Below are 18,673 nucleotides of genomic sequence, written 5' to 3' on the forward strand. Positions count from 1 at the left end.
TGGAGCCAGCTATTTTGTGAACTGTTTGATATTGTTCTTGCTCTGGGATAATCTAATTTTCAGGTGGGGGTGTCAGCGGGGTTGGGCTGAACACAGATTTGAGGGTGCAGATAGATTTGTGTTATGTATTGGTATTTCAAGCTGCACATGGATTTTGTGATGGGCACAGATCTAGGGATGTGTTGGCTGATATGGGGATATACACTGATATGGGGATGTGTGTAAATTTATGGGTGTATTATCGAATAAGCGCGTACACTCGAATTTGATTGTACGGACAGATATGGTGTGTGCGTAGATTTGGGGGTGTGCCTGTAGATCTGGGTGAGTGGGTAGATTTGGGGTGTGTCTGTAGATTTGGGGTACACACGGATTAGGGTGTGATGAATCTCACGGTACTTTAATAAATACGGTTTGAACTTTGAACTTTGGTTTTGCTATTCTTTAAGGTGGAGACAGCTAATTTGTGAACTGTTTGAAATGGTTTTTGCTCTGGGAAAATCTAATGTGTATTTGGGGGTGTCACACCTCGCTATCAGGTGTGGGGAAGTGTACACGACGAGGGTTGCCAGTTGATAATCAAACCGATATCAGTGCGCACCAGCACGTTTGTGCAAGGGGTTTTATTTAATGCAAGATGAAAAAGTAAAAAAGCTGCCAAAAGATTGTACAGAAGAAAAGTATTTACAAAGAAACGAATGAAAACATATTCTTATGTAGAAAAAAATGCAAATATACAGTGGCTTGCATCACAACAAAAACTTTGTTTTTAACTTTCCCATATAACCATTCTCTAGGCTCCAAAGGTGGTCACAGTCGAAGGGTGGTAGTGGGGACGAGTTCCCACTGCTAAACAAATGCTCTTCATGGCGCGCGTTTCAAACAGCTTCTGACAACCAGATCCGACTCCTGGCCTTCACGTGGCGGAGCTGTTCTCACTGACAGGAGAAGAGGCAAAGGAGGGCCACTGGCGCCTTAAAACCAGTTGCCCCGGGCAGATGGGGCTCGTTAACCAAGGATGGTTGCTCATCTGGGAGAGGGAAAACTCCGATTTGAAACCTCCGCTTCCACTAGCGGTGTTACCTGTGCAAGGTGTGGGTCACCTGACCCCACTAACCCAGGTATTATTTCAGGACACCCCAGACGGTCCCTCGGATCTTTGGGGGCCATTGTACTGTCTACAAACTGCGGTAACCGTGTGAGTGAAAATAAATGAAACCATTAGAAATGACTGTGACTAGAATCATATTTTTATCATTTATAGACCAGTAGAGCAGATTAACTGAAGGTCTGTGTCTCTTGTGTCTCTGCTACGGTGTATATACCGGGTCATGTCGCCTTCGGACCAGCCTCGCGTTCTCAACCGATTCAGCCTGAGAAGGATCGGAGGACAGTGTTGAAGTCACTTCCTGATGACTCTGGCCATTTGGTGGCTGAAAAGACCAATCGATTGCTCAGAGATTGGTTCTACTGGCCGCCAATGAAGCTGGAGGGAGAAGAATACAGCAAGTCGTGCATTCGATCCATAAGACGGAAGAGACTGTCTACGCGGGCAGCTCCCTTGTCACATTTGCAGAGTGCAGGGCCTCTGGACCTGGTGTGTATGGATTTCCTGTTGATAGACCCCGATGCAGCAACGCGGCCAATGTATTAGTCATCACGGACCACTACACCAGATATGCGCAGGCTTTCCCTACCAAGGATCAGAGGGCGTCCACGGTGGCCAAATTTTCATGGGAGCGGTATTTCATTTATTATGGCCTCCCCAGGCTGATCCATAGTGATCAGGTTGGAATTTTGAGAGTAGGTTTATGAGCATACACTGCTACAACTGTACAAGTAAAGAAGCTACCGGGGCTCGCCATGTTATCTGATGTCGGGCATGATCAGGAACAGTGAACATGGATTTGTGCGTGGAAGGTCATGTTTGACAAACCTTACTGAAGATTTTGTAGAGGTTACTAGGAAACGTGACGATGGTAAAGCAGTGGACGTTGGCTATATGGACTTCAGTAAGGCCTTTGACAAAGTTCCACATGGAAGGTTAGTTAGGAAGGTTCAATCGTTAGGTATTAATATTGAAGTAGTAAAATGGATTCGGCAGTGGCTGGATGGGAGGTGCCAGAGAGTAGTGGTGGATAATTGTTTGTCAGGTTGGAGGCCGGTGACTAGTGGTGTGCCTCAGGGATCTGTACTGGGTCCAATGCTGTTTGTCATATACGTTAATGATCTGGATGATGGGGTAGTACATTGGATTAGTAAGTATGCAGATGATCCTAAGATAGGTGGCGTTGTGGATAATGAAGTAGGTTTTCAAAGATTGCAGAGAGATTTAGGCCAGTTAGAAGAGTGAGCTGAAAGATGGCAGGTCATCTTTCTGAAATCTGAAATGTCATCTGAAAGATGTCATTGGAGAGAGTCCAGAGGAGGTTCACAAGGATGATATCGGGAACGAAGGGGTTAAATATGAGGAGCACTTGGCAGCTTTGACCTTGTGCTCACTGGAACTCAGAAAAATGCGGGGGCATCTCATTGAAACCTACCGAATGTTGAAAGGACTGGATAAGGTGGATGTGGAGAAGGTATTTCCTGTGGTGGGGCACAGCCACAAAGTTGAAGGGCCACGTTTACAAACAGAGGTAAGCAAGATATATATTTTTTTATTATTAGCCAGGCAGTAATGGATCGGTGGAATGCTCTGCCACAGACTGCGGTAGAGGCCAAGCGTGTGGGTATATTCAAGGTGGAATGTGATCGTTTCCTGATCAGTCAAGTCGTCAAAGGATATGGCGATAAAGCAGGTGTATGGGGTTGAGTGCGATCCGGGATCAGCCATGATGGAAAGGCAGCAGACTCGATGGGCTGAATGGCCTGAGCCTATTCCTATCACTGAAGGTCTCTGGACACAAGCTCCCTCAGTCATGATGAATCTCCTCTGCTGTCTTCCAGCACAAAACATCCTTTGTATAGAATGCTTAGCAGAACTGAATGCAACTTTTCAAGAATGTTGTCAAGTCAGGCAACATCTATTGAGGGGAATAGAGTCGATGTTTGGACAGAACCCCTCCCTTACGGCTCTGACACAGGCCCTTCGGCCCAACCTTTCCAACCTGTCCCGGTGTCTATTTAAAATAATCCCTTTGCCTGCCCTTGATATAGAACATAGAAATGTACAGCACATTACAGGCCCCTCGACCCATAATTTTGGGCCGACCATGTAACCTACTCTAGAAACTGACAATGCTCTTCATTTAATATCGAACTCAAACAGTGAACAGACACAACACAGCCTCAGCCATGAATTTAAAGGGCAGGTGTTGCAACAGTTTGAGCTTCATACCGGGGGCCACGGAGCAAGCAGGGTGTCACAAAGGGAGGAATGTGGGAGTGTTGTATGTCTGAGCCCAGCTGTGTGTGTTTGTGTATCAGAATCAGGTTTAATATCACCGGCATGTGTAGTGGAATTTGTTGTTTTCTGACAGCAGTACATTGAAATGCATAGTAATAAAAATTATAAATTACAGTAAGTATGTATAAAATTAAATTTAAATGTTAGTGCAAAACGAGAGGGAAAATACTTAGGAAGTATTCGTGGGTTTATTGTCCATTCAGAAATCTGATGGTTGAGGTGAAGAAGCTGTTCCTGAACCGGAGAGTGTCTCTTCAGGGTCCTGTACGTCCTCCTTGATGGTAGCAATGAGACGAAGGCATGTCCTGGGTGATGGGGGTCCTTAATGATGGAAGCCGTCTTTTTGTGGCATCATCTTTTGAATGTGTCCTGGATGCTGTGGAGTTCAGTGCCCATGAAGGAGTTGGCTGAGTTTACAACTTTCTGCAGCATTTTCCGATCCTGTGCAGTGGCCTCTCCACACCAGGCAGTGATGCAACCAGTTAGAATGCTCTCCACAGTACATCTGTAGAAATTTGCAAGTGTCTTTAGTGACAGACCGATTCCCCTCAATCTCCGAATGAAATATAACCGATATCGTGCCTTAATTGTTGCTGCATCAATATGTTGGGCCCAGGGTAGATCCTCAGAGATGTTGACAGGCAGGAAATGGAAACTGCTCACCCTTTTCACTTCTGATCCCACGATGAGGACTGGTGTGTGTTCCCTCGACTTCACCTTTCCTGAATCCACAATCAATTTCTTTGTCTTCATGATGTTGAATGCAAGGTTGTTTGCTGTGACACCACTCAACTTGCTGATCTATCTCACTCCTGTACTCCTCCTCGTCACCATCTGAAATAGTCGTGTCATCGGCAAGTTTACAGATGAGCCAAGCCACACAGACGTGGGTGTAGAGAGAATAGAGCAGTGGGCTGAGCACGCATCGTTGAGGTGTGCCAGTGTTGATTGTCAGCAAGGAGGAGATGTTATTTCTGATCCACACAGAGTGGGGTCTCCTGGTGAGGATCCAGTTGCAGAAGGAGGTACAGAGACCCAGGTATTGGAGCTTGTTGATTACATTTGAGGGTCTGATTGTGTTGAACGCTGAGCTGTAATCAGCAGCCTGACTTGTGTAGTGCTGTTGTCCGGGTGATCTAAGGCTGAGTGGAGAGCCCTCATGTTCGACGACACAACCCCTTATTCTACGCAAACCCCCAAATCCGCATGCATCCCCCAAAGTCATGTGCCTACAAACCACCAATCCATAGCTCAATCACCAACTCAGTGCGCACCCACACATGCTGACACCCCCCGCAAACATAATCCTCAGAGCACGAATTATTTCAAACAGTTCAGGAAATGGCGGTCTCAGTATTAAAAATCCCCACTCCAGATCGGCCGACACATCCAATTCTGGGTGTCACTCAATATCCGTGTACAGCCACATGTGCACCTCCATATTGGACGACACAGCCCTAAGTTTGCACAATTCGCGAATCAGTGCGCACCGCCATATTAGAGAGTGAATACACCCTGTGTCCGTGCGCAAACCCAAATCCCTAAATATACGCTATTCCCATTTCAGTGCGCACCCCAAATCCCTAAATGTGCGCTATCCCCATTTCAGTGCGCACCCCAAATCCCTAAATGTGCGCTCTCCCCATTTCAGTGCGCACCCGAAATCCGCTGACATTCCAGATGCACTTTAGATTATCTCAGAAGCAGAATCGTGTCACAGTTCAGAAAATGGCTGCCTCGACAATGAAATTCTAATTCAATCCATACTCGCCATGCCCATCCCCAAATCTTTGTGCATCCCCCAAAGCCGAGGGCATCCCTACATGCACAACAGTTTACAATCATTTCAAACAGTTCACAAAATATCTTCCTCCGCATGAAACAATAGGAAAAACAAAGTTCAACGTGCAAAGAGCAAAGACTTGCTGTACATTCCCAAACCAAAAGCTGTGGATGCACCATGAGGTATATCGTCTGCTGAAGCCTAAATCTGTGGCATTCAAATCCGCCAGAAAACCGGGTATGACTTGCGCAGGGCTACTTAAAGCGAGAAGAGACTATTTCGAACGAGAATGGAGGCGACATCGGATGTACAGCAGCTCTGACAGGGTTTACTTCCTGCAAAGCGAAACCCAATAGTATGCAAACACGAGGAAATCTGCAGATGCTAGAAAATTAATCAACACACACAAAATGCTGGTGAACGCAGCAGGTCAGGCAGCATCTATAAGGAGAAGCACTGTCGACGTTTCGGGCCGAGACCATTCGTCAGGACTAACTGAAATGGAAGATAGTAAGAGATTTGAAAGTAGGAGGGGAGGGGAAAATGCGAAATAATAGGAGAAGACCGGAGGGGGTGGGGGGAAGCTGAGAGCCAGACAGGTGATTGGCAAAAGGGATACAGAGGTAGGGAAGGGAAAGGATCATGGGACGGGAGGCCTAGGGAGAAAGAAAGTGGGAGGGGAGCACCAGAGGGAGATGGAGAACAGGCAGAATGATGGACTGAGAGAGACAAAAAAACTAAATATATCAGATGGGGTAAGAAGGGGAGGAGGGGCATTAACGGAAGTTAGAGAACTCAATGTTCATGCCATCAGGTTGGAGGCTACCCAGCCGGTATATAAGGTGTTGTTCCTCCAACCTGAGTGTGGCTTCATCTTGACAGTAGAGGAGGCCATGGATAGACATATCAGAATGGGAATGGGACGTGGAATTAAAATGTGCGGCCACTGTGAGATCCTGCTTTCTCAGGCGGACAGAGCATATGTGTTCAGCGAAACGGTCTCCCAGTCTACGTTGGGTCTAACCAATATATAAAAGGCCAACCGGGAGCACCGGACGCAGTATACCACACCAGCCGACTCACAGGTGAAGTGTCGCATCACCTGGAAGGACTGTCTGGGGCCCTGAATGGTAGTGAGGGAGGAAGTGTAAGGGCAGGTGAGGCACTTGTTCCGCTTACAAGGATAAGTGCCAGGAGGGAGATCGGTGGGAAGGGATCGAGGGGGGGGGGGGACGAGTACAACGCGTAGGGAGCGAACCCTGCGGAAAGCAGAAAGAGGGGGGAAGGAAAGATGTGCTTGGTAGTGGGATCCCGTTGGAGGTGGCGGAAGTTACGGAAAATTATACGTTGGATCTGGAGTCTGGTGGGGTTGTAGGTGAGTACAAGGGGAACCCTATCCCGAGTGGGGTGGCGGGCGGATGGGGTGAGGGCAGATGTGCGGGAAATGGGAGAGATGCGTTTCAGAACAGAGTTGATGGTGGAAGAAGGGAAACCCCTTTGTTTAAAAAAGGAAGACATCTCCTTCGTCCTGGAATGAAAAGCAGATGCGGCGGAGACGGAGGAATTGTGAGAAGGGGATAGCATTTTTGCGAGAGACAGGGTGGGAAGAGGAATAGTCCAGGTAGCTGTGAGAGTCTGTAGGCTTATAGTAGATATCAGTAGTTAGGCCGTCTTCAGAGATGGAGACAGAGAGATCAAGAAAGGGGATGGAGGTGCCAGAAATAGACCAGTTAAATTTGAGGGCAGGGTGAAAGTTGGAGGCAAAGTTAATGAAGTCGACGAGCTCAGCATGCGTGCAGGAGGCAGCGCCAATGCAGTCGTCGATGTAGCGAAGGGAAAGAGGGGGATGGATACCTGTATAGACTTGGAACATGGACTGTTCCACAAAGCCAACAAAAAGGCAGGCATAACTGGGACCCGTACGGGTGCCCATGGCTACACCCTTGGTTTGGAGGAAGTGGGAGGAGCCAAAGGAGAAATTATTGAGAGTAAGAACTAATTCCGCTAGACGGAGGAGAGTGGTGGTAGAGGGGAATTGGTTAGGTCTGGAATACGAAAAGAAGCGAAGAGCTTTGAGAACGTCTGGGTGGGGGATGGAGGTATATAGGGACTGGACGTCCATGGCGATAATAAAGCGGTGAGGGCCAGGGAACTTAAAATCATCGAAAAAATTCAAAGCGTGAGAAATGTCACGAACATAGGTGGGAAGAGATTGAACAAGGGGGGATAAGGCAGTGTCAAGGTATCCAGAAATGAGTTCGGTGGGGCAGGAACAAGCTGAGACAATAGGTCCACCTGGACAGGCAGGTTTGTGGATCTTGGGTAGGAGGTAGAAACGGGAAGTGCGGGGTGTGGGAACTATGAGGTTGGTGGTAGTGGATGGGAGATCCCCAGAGCTGATAAGGTTGGTGATGGTATAGGAGACAGTGGCCTGGTGCTCCTTAGTGGGGTCATGATCAAGGGGTAAATAAGAGGAGTTATCAGAGAGTTGTCGCTGTACCTCGGCCAGGTAGAGGTCAGTCCGCCAGACAACAACAGCTCCCCTCTTATCATAGGGTTTTATAGTGAGGTTGGGATTGGTGCGGAGGGAGCGGAGAGCAGAGCGTTCGGAAGGAGTTAGGTTGGAATTGGAACAGGGTGTGGTGAAGTCGAGACGGTTGATGTCCCGTCGGCAATTAGTAATAAAGAGATCCAGAGCAGGCAGAAGACCAGAGCGGGGTGTCCATGAAGAGTAGGAGTGTTGAAGACGGGAGAATGGGTCATCGGTGGGGGTAGGAGAGTCCTTGCCAAAGAAGTAAGCTCGGAGACGGAGCCGGCGGAAGATGAGTTCAGCGTCATGGCGTACGCAGAACTCGCTGAGGTGTGGGATAAAGCTGAGGCCCTTACTGAGGACAGAGCGCTGTGCCTCAGAGAGTTGAAGGTCGGAGGGAATGGTAAAGACCCGGCACGGCTGAGAAATCGGATCAGAGGGGTGAGTGACACTGGTCGTGTCAGTGGAGAGGGAAGGGTTGGGTGAGAGGAAGATGGAGCCTCTGAGGGCCCAGGAGCTGACTATGGGATCTGTGGGAGAGAGGATTGCAGAGTGGTGGTGGGGGAAGGGGAGAACGGCCTTAATAAAGCCCGTTTGATTCACAGAGATGATTTTAGTAAAAATATTTTCAGGATAAAGTGTTCGAAAATGGCGGAGATGAATAACAATAAAAGTAATCCGGGATTCCATAACGGGGGTAAAAAAAGAAAAAAAAAACACCCAAATTACAAAGCCCTGATAAAAAGTCGATTATCTATCGACGCAAGCCCCAGGAAAAGCATCAATGCTGTTATAGCTCCGCCTACGTGAATATTAAAAAGTAATCTCTTTCTCCCTCTACCGGACATAAATCCCATTACAGTCGACATATATCTCAGTATAGTGAACTTGACAGGATAGTGTTTTTCCCATAGAACAAAACGACCTTCAATTTGAAAGTAGCCTTCATAGTATTAGATAAGGGAAGAAAAACACATCCAAAACAATTCTTGAAATAATTGCACTAAAGAAAAACAATCGCCATCTTTAAATTATCCAATCTATCTTTAAAACACAAGAAAAGCCAAATAATTACTTAAAAGATCTTCAATAAAGCATACAGAATAAAAAAACAATTAATTCATTTAAATGCTGCAAAAAGAAAAAAAAAGTTCTCGTTAGTACGAACTGAACTACAGCCTATCAACAGTTCTCCCACTATATCTTCTGAGGTTAAAACCGTCCAAAACAGTCTTTTTCAAAAATAAAAAAGAATTTTAAGCTAAATACTTTCTGTGACCACCAGAGCTTCCAGTCTTATCAGTCTTTACACCGCGAGACACTCAAGCCATTATAAATCATTCAAACTTCAGGCTTCAGACTCGTCGTGAATGAAATATTTGCACAAAAGGGAACACAATCGCCATCTTTGAATTATCCAGTCTTTCTTTAAAACGTAAAGAAAAGCAAGCAATTACTCAACAAAAAAAAACTTTTAAAAAAGCATACAGAACAACAAAAAACAGTTGGTTCATTTAAATGCTGCAGAGAGAAAAAAACTAGATAGTTCAGAATTATCTACAGTCTTTCAACAGTTCTCCCGCTATATCTTCGAAGGTTAAAACCATCCGAACCAGTCTTTTTCGAAGCTAAGAATACATTTTAAGGTAAAAACTTTCTATTACCATCAAATCTTCCAATTTCATCGCTTTACACCACGAGACAGTCAAATTATTATAAATTATTCAAACTTCAGATTCGCCATCGGACTCGTCAGACAAAGAGTTAATAAAACGCAATGCTTCGGCTGGATCATCAAAAATACGAGCTCCAGAATTTTTAACAAAAAGCCTTAATTTGGCTGGCTATTGTAATAATGGAAAGAGCTTTTTTTGAAAAATAATTTCATAGAAGAGACAAAAGCAGCACGTTTCTTTACAATTTCACGTGGAAAATCTTGAAAAAAACGAACTTCTGAACCTTGAAATTGAAATAGTCTTTGTCTTCTTGCAAGTTTAATAATGCGGTCCTTGTCTCCAAACGGAGAAATCGCACAACGGCATGCCTGTTTTTACCTTCATCCAAAGATTTTAAAGCACCGGTTCTGTGAGCCGATTCAAGCTCCGGGGGTTGCGAACAAACCTCCGGAAATAAAGACAGAAACATTTTAGCAAAATAATCCAGTGTGTCGGCAGATTCTGATTTCGCTTTTAATCCAACAATTCGAATATTATTCCGACGCGATCGAGCTTCTAAATCCACGATCCGTTGTTGAGTCTTTTCCAAAACGAAAAGAAAGGTCAGCCGCATTTCGATTGACTTCTTTAAGATCGAGGCTCAGAGAGTCAATTTCTTCTTCAAATTTCTCTTTTAGTTGAGTTATTTCAGTGCAGATACCGGTGATTCGAGATTCCAATCTCTTGACCCAAGGGGGTTCTTCCGAGAACTCGTCAGCTTTGTTTAGATTTTCCGTTAGAGGGGTCGGGATTTCGTCTGGTGCTCTTCGAAATAGCCATAATTATAACTATTGTTATACAAATTCGACTGAATAAAGTTAAAATTTCAAAGTTTGAATCGGAAAAGGGAGAGATTAAAGGCGGACAATAAGCAACTAAGTCTTGCATGTCCGTAGCGGGAGGCGGAGTCCAGAAGTAATTTGGATTGAATTATGGAAAGGATGTTTCCCATGTTGGGAGAGTTTAGGGTAAGAGGGCATAGCCTCAGGAGAGAGGGGCGCCTTTTCAAAACAGAGATGTGCAGAATCTTTCAGACAAAGGGTGGTGAATTTGTGGAATTTCTTGCCACATGCAGCTGCAGAGCCCACGGCGTTGGGTGCATTTCAGGCAGACATTGATAGTTTCTTGATCGGACATGGCCTCAAAGGTTCAGGGGAGAAGGCCGGTAGCTGGGGTTGAGGAGGACGGAAAGAAAGGATCAACCATGAGTGAATGGTGGAGCAGACTCGATGGGCCGGATGGCCTGACTCTGCTTCCATGTCTTATGGCTTTATGGAAATGAGGATTGAGCAGGAGACTGCGGGACTTTGTCTGAGTTTCATATTTGGACGGTCGGTGCTGGTACGGGTGGGAACCCACAACGCCGTATTTGTAACCCTTTATTATCTAATTTTATGATTAATGATATTCTCTCTGAGACAGGCACTGAGGTGTGTAAATCTCTATATGCAGATGATGGAGCTTTATGGCTTAGAGGCATAAATTGCAATTATACTGTATATTGGATCCAATTAGCAGCTAATAATTTTGAACCGTCGGCAAATATATGAGAATTTAAGCTTTCAGTCGCTCATGAACAAGTTCTGTGTTTTATAAATGTGATTAATAGGCATGCAGTTGATTTGAAATTATATGGTCAAACTCTTCAAGACGTGACAGCGGGAAGATTTCCAGGCATGTGGATGGATAATCAGCTGGCATGGAAGCGCCATATCAGAAAATAATAACATTAAATATTCTCAGTTGTCTATATGTGTATTCTGGGGAGCTACATGAATATCATTGTGTACCATGTTCATTTGTTTAATTGGATCTGTTCTTGATTATGGCTGTGTAACTTGTAGATCAGCGTCATCTTCAATTTTAAAGTGTTCGGAAGTGTTCTGGCGCAATAAGGTGGTCCCCTGTTTCAGCTTTACTGGTTGAAATGAGCCAAGTGTAATTGCGGAGATTGCAGTTGATATTAATAAACTGGATTCATTAGACGGGACAAATAAATTACCATCCTGTTGAAGTAGTGTTCGAGGACGGTTGGCAACATCACAGGAAGAGTGTTATCAAGTTTAGGTGGCTGGGATCTTATCGCGCTGGGAAGATGGGATTGTGGGATTACGCAATGTTCCCCAATGTCACGTTCTCTGAAACCCCATCTTGTTCTGCCTCTGACTAGCTGATTTTAGGTCACAGAGCTTAATAAGTTTAAGTATTCTGCAATGTCTGAGAGTCTGTTGGTTCATCAGTGTATTTTGGAAAACTATTATGATATATTAACTGTTGCAGAAGAATCAAAAGATAACAACTGAAATGTTCCTCTGGCTGTTTCTGTGCCTTAATTACAGCTAACGACAAAGAAACAACTTACTAACCATTATATCAGTACATAGAGAAGAATTTGTTGCCATCATTTTAAATTACATTGGGTGGAGGAAATTTGTCCGTGTAAAGCTCTAATTTATTCACATGCCTTTTCGGTTTTGATGATTCTTAAAACAGTTTATTTCTGCGGTCGGTCAGATTTACTGTTGGAAACTCATTGGCCCAGTTCTTATGAGTTTTATCAGAAGCTAAGGGGTTGGTGGGATTGAGAATTATAGCAAGACTGTTGGGATAATGAGCAGAAAGGAAACACCACTGCAGAATGCGTAACTGTTAGCTTAATGAGGGAATGGAGTAAAACAAGAAGGGAAAGAATTTTATTCAAAAAAGAAGCAGTGAAGGTTTTTTTTCTAATTCTCTGCACCACACTCCAGTCCAGTTAGTGGCGGGAATGCGACTTGAATTTGATCTGTCAAATGCCTTTTAACCAAAACCCGCCCCATTTCGTTACATTAGCAAATCATTCAAGGGGAAGGTGGAGAGTAGTGTGATTGACATTGGATTAGGCAGCCAGTAATCGACTAGATTCCTGCCGTTTTGTGGGCTAAAAGGTTGATGGGACGCAAAGGGAATAGATGGACATATGCATAGACCAATGGCTGGACAGCGTTCCGGTGCAGGTCTTTGACTGTCATTTGGCAGGTCCAATGCGGTACTGAGTCTCCAGGACGGTGCCTTTCCCCTCACAAAACACATACTATCCTAACGTTCCAGAGCTGCCAGTCGATGCGACAACCTGCCGGGAATAACACCTGGGTGATCAGGGGGTGAATGTGAGGAGCTAGAACCCTCACTGCAACCGCCTTTGGCTTGTGCTCAGGTCGCGGCTTTATCAATGAACTGAAGCACCGAGGTGACCGGATATTTCACCGCGCTGATCACCTGCTCCCTGAATTTCGACTGAGTCACCGCGTAAATAAATGTGTTCGTGCAGCAGCTGAAATTCCTCAGCAAAACCCCGACGTAGTAGAAGATCAATTCAGAATCATTGAATTCGAATCCTTTTCCTGAGACCTGATAAGAAATGAAATTTACAACCAGTATCATCCACAGGAGGATGAAGCTGCCGGAGATGGTGAAGAGTAAAACCACAGATCTCCTCCTGCTCTCCATCTCCGGGTCACTGCGGTTCTCCCCCTTGCTCTGACCCTTCAGCCCCTTACGGACCCGACTGGCCACTAAAATGTGCCGGACTGTCAGAGCGTTGAGCAGCAGGATCCCAGCGAAAGGGAGGAACGGAGTTAAAACCGTATCGAGCCAGTCATATGCTATCCACCCGGGATTAGTGAAAATATTCTCCCTGTTATTACACAACCACGGTATATTGTCGATTATTACCCTGGGTTCCCATGTGAAGTATCGGGGAACGTTTTTCAGACAGAACAGTACACCGGTTGTTGTTAGAACCACAGCCGCAGTTTTCCCGGTGCAATATTTTGTTTTCAGCTTCTGGCAGCAAATGGCGACAAACCGGTCAAAGGTGAAAGCCACGGTGAACCAGACAGAACAGTGCGTGGCTGTGAACCTCAGTACATCGGTAACACTGCACACAGGGGTGATGCTCAGAAAACTCCACGGGAAGTAATACAATCTGATTTGCCACAAAATGACCTCGGTGACAATGGTCAGTAGATCGACCGCTGCCATGGCCACCAGGTAGCGAGTGGTGCAGGTAGAGAGGCCGCACTTTCCCCGGGACAGGATCACAATCGCCACTACATTCACTGCAGAGAGAGAGGGAGAGAAACACACACCGGGCATTACTTGACACATTCTCCGGGAATTAACACTGGATCGAGTTGCAGCTAAAGATGTCTGTGAACGGCTGCTAATCTAGCACCAAACGGGTCACACTATCTCTGAACTGTTTTCTTCAGTGTGGAGATAAAGCAATGTGTGGGCAATCAGCGGAGATATAAACGAGCTGAATGAGCAACAACGATCGCTGCTGATCCCGATTCCAGTCGCTGATGGGGCCGGTTTCACTGACTTAACCGTGACTGACCAGGACTCTGGAAAATCAGCATCTGATGTTTACAAGATGAGATACAGAGGGGAGAAACACACTGAAAACACTGGAAACAGTATTAGCAAACAGAGACTGAGTGGCTCAGTTAACGGATTAATTCTACACCGCAGATCAATTCGATAACACACGTGAGCAGATCCCTGGTGCACCGGATCTGGTGATCAGACCAAATTATTGACCAAAAGGCAGCGGAATACGATTGTGACATACTCCACAGGGAGACGCGAAACACAGCACCAGGGGCTCTCTTTGATCAATAACTCAGAAACAGTGAACCTGACAATGAACACCACCACCCCCCAGTCACACCTTCTCGTAGAGCTACCTGTCCTCAGCACTGGGACAAATCTGGACAAGGTGTCATTAAAGGCAAGAACAGCGTTTGAGTCGATCCCGTGAGTTAGAGGAGAGACAGAGGTTTAGTTCCCTTTGTCATTGAATATGAAAAAATCGGAAAGTGGAATTGACAGGATCGATATCTCTGACGGAAATTTGTACCATGATCATCAAGTTGGAAGATTGTAAAATGAACATGAATAAGTTCACACCGGTAACAATCAGAAATTCCAAATATGAATCTCTCTGCTCACTCACCGGGAACTCCAACAACGGCAATGAACACGTACAATATTTTATCCACTCTCATGTACATATCCAACGATGTAGACATTTTCTCTGTCCAGTGATTTGGCCCCCCTGTGTTACACGCGATGTCTCGGAATGAAATTCTGAGGCAGCACATGCCTCGGGTTTTTAATACAATTCAGTGACTCCACAGGGACAGATTTCAACAGATTTAAAAATAAAGATTTTAAATTATTTACAAATCGATTACATCAGACACGTGAAATTCCTGCGGTGACGGATCGCGATTAAACTATTCAATTAATATGATGACCATTGGGAGCTAATTTGTCCCAACGCAGGTGACTGAACCGTCCGAGTTATCTTATCAATTAAATGGGCTTCCAGTGTAAATATGCACTTCAAAGTAACCATTTATCGGACACAAAATATTGAAGTAAATTATGCTATTGTAGCTTGTGAAATTGTATTGAATCACGAACACTACGCCGGCTGGTGGTATAGTGGGATCAGCGCCGGACTTCGGAGCGAAGGTTCCCGAGTTCGAATCCATCCGGCTCCAAAAAAACCTTTGTGTGTCTGTGTGTGGGTACACCGACTGTCTCTGCCTGACCCTGCCGGACTGTACACGTGTCCATCTCCAATTAACTTTAACCCCTTGGTTTAGTCCGTTCTCATCTGTCTCCCCAAACTGGACAGTTCCAACCCTTCACAAAATGGCTGCTTGACAATAAAAAAGACAAGAACAGAGGGCATAATTCAAATTGCGTTTATTAGTAATGTATGTACAAATGAAATAACTTCGAGACTTGTCGCAGCTCCAAATCAGGAGGCACCCCTACATGCAGATTAGATTGTGCCAGAGCAAGAACCATTTCAAACAGTTCACTAAAAAAGTTGTCTCCATTTAAAACATAGGAAGAACAAAGATCAAAGTTGACATTGCATTTTTATTAAAGTATGGATAAACGGAAAAACCTTGAAATCCGACACCCCGCCAGATGCCCCGGCTCACCCAGGTTATTGTTCACCCCTAAATCCGCCAACACACCCAACTTTGTTCAAATCAGACTGCATCCACAAATCTGTGCTCTCCAGAAAACCCTCAATGAACCTTCAAATCAGTGTCCACCCCAAAGCATCCGACACCACGAAATCCTTGTGCACTCGCACATTCGCTGTCATACCCCTGAAGCTGAGCACATCCACAAAACTGGATGCTCCGCCAAACCCGTCCGCACCACTAGATTCACTGGCAAACCCCGAAATATGCCTGCATCCCCATTTATCTGACCAAACAATAACATGTATCATCCCGTCCTGGTGACGTCTGACCTACCAATCCCCTGCAATATTGTCACAGTATGTCCCCAGGAAATCTTTTTCGCAATCTTCACCACTTTCCTCACCACGGCTTCTGCCCTTTTATACTTAATAAGGTTACTGGGACACTGATACCTCTTCACTTTCCTAAACGCCTTGTCCCGCTCCCTAATCGCCTCTGCACACTCCTCAGTCCACAGTGATACAGCCTTTCTCCTATTAATTCTGTTTGTAATGGGAATCCCTTCCATCGCAGTTTGCTGAATAACGTGACATAACCTTTCATTGTAAAAATACACATCTTCGTCAATATTCTGCAGCGGTTCCAGAACTACTGTGAATATTAAATCTCGTACCCATTCAGACACACAAGTTGGAAAACTGTTCTTTAATCAAACCATTACCATCATTCCGCAAACAAACCCTCAGTGAACTGCGTTAAAATCTCAGCAGCATACAACTCTTCGTGAGCGAGAATAAAATATACTTTCTCACTACTCAGTAGAAAGTTTTCCACAAGCGTTGTAAACCATAATCAGTTTTATACACCTACCTGCTGAATCCAATATTCCTACAGCAAATCCCACATACGGTTCATTCACATTCACAACTCTACACCCTGCCTCCTTCCTTATAAAACTGTCAGCACTACCTCTCTATCAAATGACCAATCACGCCAAACGACAATATAACCCTGCACAGAAAAACGTAACTCTGAAAATAATCTCTTTTCCTGAATACTCAAAACATCGGGGGATTCTGACAAATGAGAAACAGACTTCTTAATGTGTTGATGATAGACTAGTCTATCAGGCTATCAGGCTGGGATAGACTAGGATGCAGATACTCCACCCATCAGATCTTCATTTACAGCTTCCAACATAACACCGGTTACACCGAGATACCTTTCTGCAGCTTTCACAATCATTTTATGTTTTTGCCAGCAGGACGAGATGTCTGATCAGTACAATTCACCACATCCATTATTAACATCACAAACTCCATTGTATCCACCAGTACAGTATCTTTCCTGAGAGAACTGTGATGCGGACATATATCCACTGACCCCCTAGTCTATTCTCTGACTCGGAACACTTTATTAAGTTTAGCAGTCAGAGTCAGGTTTAACTTTTTGCAAGGCCTCTGCATAAGACACACCCAACTGTACTTTAACCTGTTGAACTGATCCGCCTCTATTTTCCTGAGGCAACATAGTTGCTGTTTTCACATTCCCACCTCTCTCCATGACTGAAATTCACATTAACTAATCATCTCATTTGACCGACAGATTCCTCTTCCAGTGACAGCAGGGGACAGTGAAGGGTCTGAACTACGATAGGTCTGGTGGAAATCTGCCCCAAACTCAGACCCTCTTCGTCTGCTCTATCGCTATGGCGGAGTTCAGCGATACTGCTGTCGGTGGTCGTCGGTCGCGGCATCTACAGGGACGGGCGTGGCTCTCCGTCCACACTTCCGAGTGTCTGTCCCAGCGATGTTTGCCAGACCTCCCTCAGCCTCCGCCGATGCAGAGAAAATTGCGCCACCAGCCGGCAGCAGGCACTCTGGGAGTTATGAACTACGATCCTCCACACTCCTGGTGAATCTCCTCTGGAGACCTCCTGCACAAAATATACTTTGTATAGAATGCAACAGTTTAAGAAACATACCAGGTCAGGCACAATCTCCTGAGAGGAATACTGTCGAAGTTTCGGATGAAACCCTCCAGTTTCAGCATTGAGAGTGGCCCTTCCAGGCTGCACTGGTGCCCACCAATATTGTCCCATCTCCCTGCGTGTGAGCCATTTCCTCGGGGCATGAGTTAGCTTGAATAGTCACATGGGCACAGGTGCTGAAAGGTTATTTTCCCTGCTGCAGGAGTCTTTGACTAAACCTTTCCTATCCTATACTTAATCACAATGCCTTTTAAATTTGTATCAGTACAGGACCACAAAGGAGGTAGTGTGTGGTCTCTTATCGAGCAGTAAGGTGGATTATTTACTCAGAGCCTGGTAGGATATATCCTGAAGATTATTGAGAGAGGCAGAAATGACATCACTAGTGACTTGACCAATATATTTGTGTTCTCTGTGACACGAGTAAGATCTAAGAAAAGCTCTGATCGATCTAATTTCGTTATTTAAGAAGGGGATAATCCTGGAAAATATAGACTCACGTTAGGGGTAGACACGTTTCTGGAGAAGATTCTTAGCGATTGGACGTAGAGTTATCAAACTCCTCACACATCAACATACCCATCGACTCCTCCAGAGTGCGATAGTTTGTTTCCCGACGGCGCTTTCGGCCGGTACCAGGACCATCTCTCCCGTCCATGTACCTGTCCAAGTGACTAAAAGGAACCTCATTTCACCACTTCCACTGGCATCTCATTCCACACTCACACTGTCCTCTCAGTAAAGCAGGCGGGTGGAGTCGAGGTCAGTGCCGTTGCGCGAAATCGGTGCGTCGTGGGAGACGGAAGATCAAAAGCAGCGAGCTGGCTGCTGGCTGTGTGCCCGGAGACCCGAGTTCCTCGGGCACAGAGTTCGGAACAAGCAACACAACAGACATTTAACATCTTACATCAGCGAGCTGTTTGTTATGTGCCCCCTGTCGCTGTAAAACGGGGACACCCATTTTTCCCTTATTAGAGAGGGAGGGAGAGAGGGGGAGAGAGAGAGAGAGAGAGAGAGAGAGAGAGAGAGAGAGAGAGAGAGAGAGAGAGAGAGAGAGAGAGAGAGGGGTGGGGTGGGGGGGGGAGGCTGTGGTGTGTTGAATAACCGGGTGAACTTGTAATCTTTGGGGTTCTGCAAGTCTGTGTCTCTATTGACGCTTTGCTGCATGTTTCAGTGCTCGGTGGAGGGCGCCGATGCTTTCTTTTACTTGGGGGTGGGGGGAGGAGATGGTTGCTTTACTACTGCTTATG

The sequence above is a fragment of the Hemitrygon akajei genome, unplaced genomic scaffold (genome assembly GCF_048418815.1).
Source record: "Hemitrygon akajei unplaced genomic scaffold, sHemAka1.3 Scf000153, whole genome shotgun sequence".
NCBI classification, from domain to species: domain Eukaryota; kingdom Metazoa; phylum Chordata; class Chondrichthyes; order Myliobatiformes; family Dasyatidae; genus Hemitrygon; species Hemitrygon akajei.